The following is a 9,994-nucleotide window of genomic DNA, read 5'->3' on the forward strand; positions in this document are numbered from 1 at the left end:
CCTTCGAGTTTTGTCCAAATACTGAGCTGCACGTGCTATTTCTTGAACCCTGGTGGAGAAAAGCTGAGCCAAGATTTTAGAGATCACACCACAGTATTGAGAGATGTTAAGTTTCTGAATAGCTGGACATCTCAGCCAGGTCATTAGCTGAGATGTCACCACCACAAAACCTGCCTTTGAGTATGGTTACACGTTGCCTAGGAAAACGGTTTCTCTGGATCCTACCAAGAAGGCCTAAAAAGAAACCATGACTAGATCAAGCTTATCTTTGAAGAAAACTGCCTCTCTGCCAGAATTAAACTCAACATTCTTTTAGAAGATGTCAAATCCAGAATCTCAATGTCTTCACATACACAATGTCCAGTATACAAAGAAAAATTACTAGACATGAGAAGAAACAAGAAAATGTGACCCAAAACCAAAAGAAAAGTCAGGTGAGTAGAAATAGGCTCAAATACAAGACATAGGTTGGCATTAGTAGGCAAAGGCTTTAGGACAATTACAATATGCTTGAAATTTAAGGGAAAATACAATGAATGAACATATGGGGAGTAATGTCAGAAAAAATGAATCCATAAAAAAGAACCAAACAGAAATATAACTGATATATACAATATCCATTTTTAGATGGAATCAACAGAAATTGGCTACTATAGATCAAAAACCAATTAATTTGAATAAAGAACAGCAAAAACCATACAAAGTATAGTAAAGAGAGAAACAAATGCTGAAAATATATCAGAGGATATACTGGTGACCTGGAGGAAGAGAAGGTAAATTGGGGCAGAAATAATATTTGAAGAGATAGGAGCATATTTTCCCACCAAACTTGATTTTAAAAAGAATATCCACCTACAAATCCAAGAAAATCAACAAACACCAAGAAGTACAGACTCCAAGAAACAATTTGTAGCTAAAATATAGTCAAGTTGCCTTAACTACAAATAAAGAGAAATTTTTAAAAGCAGTCTGGGAGTGGGGAGTAAGGGGGTATGGAAGAGATTAATATATGGGAAAGTCAATAAAAATTCTAAAGACTTCATTTAAAACATAATGGAGTCTCTAAAGTAATGATTCCTTAATGTTGCGGGAGTGAGTGGGAATGGTCAACCTATAATACAAAAATATGAAGAAAAGATATTTTGAGACATAAAAACTGAGACTTTATCACCAGTAGGCTTGCGCTATAAAGAATGCTGAAGGAAGTTCCAAATAATGTCAAGTATAAGTTCATATCTACATGAAAAATGAAGAGTGTGAGAAATTGTTAATATGTGGGTAAAGATATTAAAAAACTCTTTATGTTAATTTATTTAAGAGGCATTTTGCTATTTCAAGTGAAAATGATTATCGAATATTATGGTGTTTGTAACCTATGTAAAGAAAAATTAGGGAACAAAAATAGCACAAAAGACAGAAGGTGGTAAATGAAAGTATGTTAGGAGAGTCTCATATTATATATGAAGGGATGTAACATTAATCCTGTGTGGAATAAGATAAGTTAATGATACAACTGTAATCCCCTGAGTAACTGCAAAAAAAGGAAGCAAATAAACAAATTAAAAAAAAAAAAGAAACCCACATTGATATAGGTAGAAACCAGTAGAAGAAGTGAAATGGAATTGTACATAAACATTCAATTTTAAAGATTCAAAATGCAAAGAACTTAAGGGACAGAGCTGAAGGGAAGAACAGACAAATCCATAATTTTGAATGGCCATTTTAACAATCTTTTCCCTATAATGGATCTAGAGATTCAATATGCTCCTAATCAAAATTTCAGCAAGCTTTTCTGTAGAAATTGATAAATATGGAGAGGTGCTTGGGTGGCTCAGTTGGCTAAGCATCTGACTCGATTTTAGTTCCGGTCATGATCTTAGGGTCGTGAGATCTAGCCCCATGTGGGGCTCTGCACTCAGTGGGGACCCCACTTCAGATTCTCTCCCTCTTCCTTTGCCCCCTCCCCCCTCTCATTCTCTCCCTCAAATAAATTAGCCTTTAAAAAATGAAAAAAAAAATTATGTTAATATACAAGAAACAATAATAGTCCAAATAACCCCCAAAAAGAAGAATGTTCAGGACTTACAATACTGATTTTCAAGACTTACCTAAAACTATATTAATTGAAGCAGGTTAGTATTGGCATTAAGATAGACAAATAGATCAGTGGAACAGATTCCACAGTTCAGAGATAGAACCACACTGATATGAGCAAAATATTTTTGCAACAATGATAATGTGGCTGATGAAGATCAGCAAAGTAAAACCTTTGAACATGTGTTGCTATAACAACTAGATATTTATATAAAAAAGAAATCAACCTCAACTCATTTCTTGTAGCATTGGTATATGTTAATTTGGGATGGGTCAGACACTGAAAGGTAAAACTTAGGACTACAAAGTTTCTAGATGAAAACACAGGACAATATCTTTACCACTTCAATGTGAACAAAACTTTCTTAAGACACCCTTAGGCACTCACAATAATTTATTTTAATTGGTAAATTGGACTTTATCAACCTTAGAACATTTTTCCTTATCAAAAGGCATTACTAAGAACATGAATTGGCCAGGAGAAATTATTCACCACTGCACATTTGACAAAGGATTTGTATCTGGAATAGATAAATAACACTTACAATTCAATAATAAAGACAAATAACCCAATTAAAAATGGCCAAAAGGCTTAAGAAGAAGACAAAGACTGAAAGGCATGTGAAAATGGGCTTAATATCTTTAGGAATCAGGGAGATACAAACTAACCACAAGATACTCTTAATTCAACCCCTGGAATGATGAAAGACTTAAACTCAAACTATTGATAAGATTTCACAGAACTGTAACTTTCATGAAGTTCTGTTGAGAATAGAAAACACTACTACTTTAAAAAAGTTTTGATAGTAATGGGGGAATGGTGAACCCAGTGATGGATATTAAGGAGGGCATGGATTGCGTGGAGCACTGGGCGTAATATGCAAACAATGAAACATGGAACACTACATCAAAAACTAATGATATCTCGGGGTGCCTGGGTGGCTCAGTGGGTTAAGCGGCTGCCTTTGGCTCAAGTCATGATCTCAGGGTCCTGGGCTCGAGTCCCGCATCGCAACGGGCTCTCTGCTCAGCAGGGAGCCTGCTTCCCTTTATCTCTCTCTCTCTGCCTGCCTCTCCGTCTACTTGTGATCTCTCTCTGTCAAATAAATAAATAAAATCTTAAATAAAAAAAACAATAACGGTATCGCTATGGTGATTAACATAACACAATAATTTTTTTTAATTAAAAAATAAAGCTAAAAACGAAGGGGAAAAAAAGTTTTGGTAGTTCAAACTTAAACATGCCCTTACCTAATGACTCCACTATTAGGTATTTTTTTTTAAGATTTTATGTATTTATTTGATAGAGATCTCAAGTGGGCAGAGAGGCAGGCAGAGACAGAGAGAGGGGGAAGCAGGCTTCCTGCTGAGCAGACAGACTGATGCAAGGCTTGATCCCAGGAGCCTGGGATCATGACCCAAGCTGAAGGCAGAGGCTTTAACCCGCTGAACCACCCAGGTGCCCCTCCACTACTAGGTATTTACCTTGGAGAAATAAAACGTGCATATTCCCAAAAAGACTTAGAATAATTATAGAAGCTTTATTTTCCTCCCATTTCTTGCTCTCCTCTTTGCTTTATGACTTTTTCCCCTTGTTCACCCAAAAACTAAAGGGATAGGTCTCAGGAATCCCACATTTATGCAGACATTTTGTAATTGACGGCCAATATTTGGGAAAACCTGGGCTTATTCTCCTGTTGTCCATGTTGCATATAGGTGTGGAGATGACAGCTATGATTCATCAACCTTGCATCAGAAGAACTAAATTCAGAAGTTATTTGCCTTTTTGGATTTCTGCCTTTCCTACATGTTTGGTTTTGAAGAATTGTTTTGTTATTGTTGTTGTTTGCTTGTTTATTTTGTTTTGTTTTGTTTGCCTTCTTGTGAATAAAGTGATTTGTTTAAATATGAGTGTATGCTGGTGCATATGAGTGTTATATACACATGCATGTCTCCATATTTTTTGGTTATTTTCCCACCACATTTGTAAAAAGTTTTAAACTTTTATTTTTTTTAAATTTTTGATACAAAGATTTATTTATTTTAGAGAGAGGGTGCACAGGTTGGGGGAGGGTTAGAGGGAGAGGAAGAGAGTGACTCTCAAACAGGTGCCCCACTGAGTGAGGAACCCAACACAGGGCTTCATCTCAAGACCCTGATATCATGACCTGTGCTGAAATCAAGAGTCTGTCTCCTGGCCAACTGATCCTCTCACAGTGGTTTTTTCTAGAAACTGGAGGCTATCATTCTGCCTTCTTACTTTAATTTCAATCACATATCAAATTTTAATGTGCGTATGGATTTGTTTTAATACTGTCTATTTTTTCCATATTTAATTCATTGATGGCACATACTTTAATCATCATATTTTGTGGTGTCAATTAAGATTGGGCTATCGGATTCCTACACATTGTATTTCTTCTGTAAAATTATATTAGTGATATTTGGCCTTTGTTTTTTCATATCAATTTAAGTATCAGTTTGTCAAGCCTCACAAAAATTTTGTTGTTATTTGATCAGTTTATATATCGGTTTGTATATTCTATATCAATTGCATACTGATCTTACCCACTATAATTGTTCTAATATTTTGCCAGTAGATTGTCTAATAATTTGGTATTAGATTTATAGATAATATTTATTATTTATATATGCATGATTTTCCAAATATAAGATTTATACACATAAGAGATTTATATATAAAAATATACATATAATCAAAACAAGATATATATATAAAAGAGTATATATATATATAATCAAAAACCTCTAAATAAGGAGAGTAAATCTCAATCTTTTAACTTTTTTCAAATTTTTCAAATTTATTTCTTTGTCTTATTGTACTTTTATGGCTGGTAACAATATCTGTTTGTGTTTGTATTCATTATGGATTCTGAGGTGAGACTTTTAGATATTTTAACTTCTTCTTGGACCATATCCCAAATGTGAAAACATGCGTGCACAGACACACACAAATACAAACTCAAAAGCCATAATAGGCCTAAAGAAATAATTTGGAATTACCAAACACCTGAAAACATGGGGTTGTCTAATTTTGTTTTTCATGTTATTAAAGAAAATTCTGAAGTCTGATCTTTCTGTTTGATGATATCTGTAGTTTTTTTTTTTGTTTTTGTTTTTGTTTTGTTTTCTTGATAGAAACATGTAATCAGGCTGCTTTTGAGATTTTCCCTTTGTCTTTGGTTTGAGAGCTCTTACAACAAAGTTCCTAGGTTTGGTTGTCTTTGAATTCATCCCCCTTTGTTTTATGAAGTTTCTTGAATCTATGACTTGATGTCTTATGTCTATTTTAGAATTTTCTTAGCTGTTATCTATTTAAATCCTACTTCATTATCCTCCGTTTTCTTGGTTTCTCTAATTACATGTACATTAGAATTTTTTACTATGTCCCATACATTTTTTTAATACTATTTTTTAAATATCCCACTTTCACGTCCTCTGTGCTTCAATCTAATTTATCTACTGATTTGTTTTCCAATTCACTAGTTTTCTGTTCTGCTGTTAAACTCACCTTCTGAGCTCTTAATTTCAAGAAATCATTTTCTCAGTTCTGAAATTTCTTTTGGATTCTTTTTAATAGATTTCAGTTGCCTGATAAAATTCTGCATCTGTTTCTTCATTTTCTTAATATATTCATTATAGTTTCTTTTTTCTTTTCTTCTTCTTCTTTTTTTAATCATGTTGTCTGATGAGTATAATCACCCTATCATTTGTAAGTCTGTTTTTATTGTCTGTTTTGGTCAGTTGTTCCTGTCATGCTTAGTAATTTTTGATTGAATGCTAGGAATTGCTTATGAACTATTTTGTAGGCCTTGGATGATGTAAACTTCTTACAGGATTTAAGCTTTCTGTTGGTCAGTTAGGACATTGGACAATTATCATGATCCAATTATGGTCTATTATGATCTAGGCCTAGTCCATTTTTGGTTTGACCTTAATTCTGGATGATGCCCTGAGATTTTATTTTCACTCTAAGACTTGCCAGAAGTTGGTAAGCTAGTCTTAGAATGATAGTCTAGTAATTCTCCCCAGAATTACAAAGTCTGGTCATATTTGTATGATTGTGGTCTCTGAGGCTACGATTCTTAGTCATTTTATAGCGTCTCATAACTTCATGGACCACAAACCTAATATGAAAAGAAAAAAAAAATCAGGAAGCCCATAACGACCATGAAGAAATGACTTTAAATTCTGAATACTTGGAATTTATGGACTAACAATGTAATAATTTTGATGTTGAGGAAACAACCCGTGACTACTCCTTATGTCCAGATTCACTAATTTTATGTTGCCTCGGCTAGTGGGTCTAGGGAAAATGTAAATTACATATATTAGTGTAACAGTAATTTAAAATAAATGAACTATGTATCAAAAAGCTTTTTCTTTTAAAAAAAGATTTTATTTGTGTATTTGACAGACAGAGGTCACAATTAGGCAGAGAGGCAAGCAGAGGTGGTGGGGGAGGGGAAAGCAGGCTCCCTGCTGAGCAGAGAGCCCGATGCCGGGCTCGATCCCAGGATCGAGATCATGACCCGAGCCAAAGGCAGAGGCTTAACCCACTGACCCACCCAGGCACACGTCAAAAAGCTTTAAGAGAAGATAGATGTTCAGTTTAATGGTTTTCCTCTGGCAAGATTTAGAATGCTCTCACTTGACACATATTTGCACATTTCTAAAGTTAGTGGTTCACTTCTTGGCCCTCACAGAGAGCTTTTGGTGAAGATCCACTTCAGAGTTTCTCCGTGGCATATAATCTGGATGTGACCCTCCACCAGCTGACTACTCAGAGGGATATAAAGCACATTTGTGTTTGCCTTTTCTGTTTGTTTGTCTCTTATGTGTTTTAATGGTTTTGCCACAGGCGTGATTGAGAAAATCTTTTTCAGCCACAAAATTGCTGTTGTGTTTCCCCTATAATATGAATAATTTGACTTCAGGCATGCATGCAGTCTGGTTATGGTTAATTTCAGACTCTGACTATGGAGAAACCTCTGCCCCAGTGTGGCACAGAGTCTCTTCTCATGAATTCTCAGACACTTATTTCACAGAAGGCAAAACTTCCAAGGTTTAGAACAAACCCCCAGCCAGATGGCCACAGAATAATGGGGAAGTTTAGATGATAGAGACCAACATGTATTCCAGGGAACCAGCTATGGCTGGGCTAGTGTGTTAGGGTGGTGAGATACCTAGAAAATGAAATACATCAGATCCCTGATTTCAACCAGCTGCTCACCATCTCCAGATGGACAGAAAGAGTTCAATTTCCCCCTTGTCTTCTGTGACAAACAATACCTTATTATAAATTAACGTTTATTCAGAAATGTGCATAACAGCTGCAGGTTGCCTGTAATAGAATAAGCATACTAAAAAAAAAAAAAAAAGATAAGCATCCAATAAATAAAAGTGCCTAATGTGAAGTGTTCAAAAAAGATGAAATTCTCAGGCTCCATAAAGTAGAGACAATTCACTTTGCCTATGTCTTGTGAGCTGCTTGCTTGTTTTGTCTCTGTGCCTTTTCAAAATATGATGCTAAATCCTTGTGTCTGTAGAGGGATTTTTGTTCTTGCTGTTAGCTTATGATCTTACTCTCAAAGAAATTTTATTCAATCTGTTTTGGAGGGCATAGTTTGCAACAAGCCATAAGGAGAAACTCACAGAGTTTTGTTTTGTTCTGTTATCTGTTTTTTTGTTTTTTGTTTTTTTAATGAATGATCACGTTTTGTTCGTTTCCAAACTCCTTCACTATTTGTATTTGAAAAATCAGTCTCGTGAACAAACGAGTTAGAGCAAATTTTCTTGTTCTCAGAAAAACAACTTACCTATTATGCTATGAATCAAGTTTCAGTTTTTGATTTTAAACCCTTCTGGAATGAGATTGTATTGGGAAGAAACTGAAAGCTTAATTTCTATTTCAAATTTGCATGTACTGTGTATAGAATAGAGTTATCCTTTTGAAATCACTTGCCTCTTGGAACTGTCTGGAATAAATGGACATGATTTAGAGAGCCCAAGGCACTTGATGACTTTCAGATGCCCTGCTTGACTTTCCAAGGCAATTGCACTGGCTAAAGAGAACTCATGGATTCTCTTTTCCATGGGTTCTCAATCCAAGGTAATTGTCTGCTTCCTTTTAGCTCTTTATTTAAATTCCAGAGAAGCTACAGATGAGAAACTCAATCCATGTAATGGCTCTGAAAGAGGTCACCCTGCCCATTTTGTTTTTAAAATAAATAGATGTAGGGGCGCCTGGGTGGCTCAGTGGGTTAAAGCCTCTGTTTTCAGCTCAGGTCATGATCCTAGGGTCCTGGGATGGAGCCCCGTGTCGGGCTCTTGCTCGGTGGGGAGCCTGCTTCCTCCTCTCTCTCTGCCTGCCTCTCTGCCTACTTGTGATCTCTCTGTGTCAAATAAATAAATAAAATCTTTAAAAAAAAAGATTTTATTTGTTGATTGAGAAGAGCACATGTGTGCATGCACTCATGAGTGGTGCAGGGGGCAGAGGGAGGGGGAAGCAGGCTGTCCACTGAGCAGGAGGCCTGACAGGACACTGAGATCACACCCTGAGCTGAAGGGAGATGCTTAACTGGCAGAGTTACTCAGGTACCCTAAGTGATAGGATTTTCTGTAAAGCTGAAAAATACTCCATTGTATGTAGATAACACGTTTTGTTTTTCTGTTCATCTGCCAGTGACATTGGGATTTTTCTACCTTAAGTGTGGATAACGCTCCTATGAACATAGATGTACAAAAATATTATTCAAGTCCCTGCTTATGGTTCTCTTGTATATAGACCTAGAAGTGGAATTTTTGGATCAAATGATTATTTGCTGTTTAATCTTTTGAGTAACCAGCATACTGGTTTTCACAGCAACAGTACCATTTTACATTCCCCCAAGCAATGCACAAGGTTTCACATTTACCCCCATTCACAATATGACTTTTTTTTTTGGTTTTCGTTGGTTTTAATGATAGTTGTCCAAATTGTGTGAAGTGGTATGTCATTGTGGTTTTGATTTGCATTTGCCTAATGATTAGTGATGTTGAGTATCATTTCACGTGCTTATTGACCATTTGTATACCATTTTTGGAGAAATGTCTATTCAAGTCCTCTGCCTATTTTTGGTTTTTTGAGTTTTAGGGATTCTTTATATATTGTGGATATTAATCTCAGATAATATGACATAGAATTATTTTCTTCTATTTGGTGGGTTGCTCATTTACTCTGTTGATAGTGTCCATGGACACTCTTTGACATTTGGCCATGTATTCCTGGATTTGTCTGTGCTCTTTATTCTGTTCCATTGATCTATGTGTCTGTCTTTATGCCAATGCCATATTGTATTGATTACTATAGTTTTATAGAAAATTTCAACATTAGGGAGTGTGTGTCCTCCAAATTTGTTCTTTTTCAAAATTGTTTTGGATATTTGGAGACCTTTGAGATTCAATATTAATTTAGGGTGGCTTTTCAAAATTTGGGATCTTGATAGGGATTGCATTGAATTTGTGGTTCACTTTGGGTAATATCTGTATGTTAACAACAATAAGTCTTACAGTCTGTGAACATAGGGTGTCTTTTTATTTATTCTGTATTCTTTAGTTTCTTTGATCAGTGTTGTTGAGTTTTCAGTGTGCAAGTTTTTCACATTGACTAAGGTAATTCCTGAATATTTAAAAAAAATTGATGCTATTGTAGAGGCACCTAAGGTGGCTCAAGTCAGTTAAGCCAAATTTTGGCTTTGGCTCTTGCATCCTGATTTTGGCTCAGATTATGATCCTGAGATTGAGCCCCACATTGGGCTCTGTGCTGTGCGGGGAGCATGCTTGAGGATTCTCTTCCTTTCCCTCTGTTTCTCCCCACTCTTGCACGCACACACGCTCT

The sequence above is a fragment of the Mustela nivalis genome (assembly GCF_964662115.1).
Source record: "Mustela nivalis genome assembly, chromosome: 6".
Classification (NCBI taxonomy): Eukaryota; Metazoa; Chordata; class Mammalia; order Carnivora; family Mustelidae; genus Mustela; species Mustela nivalis.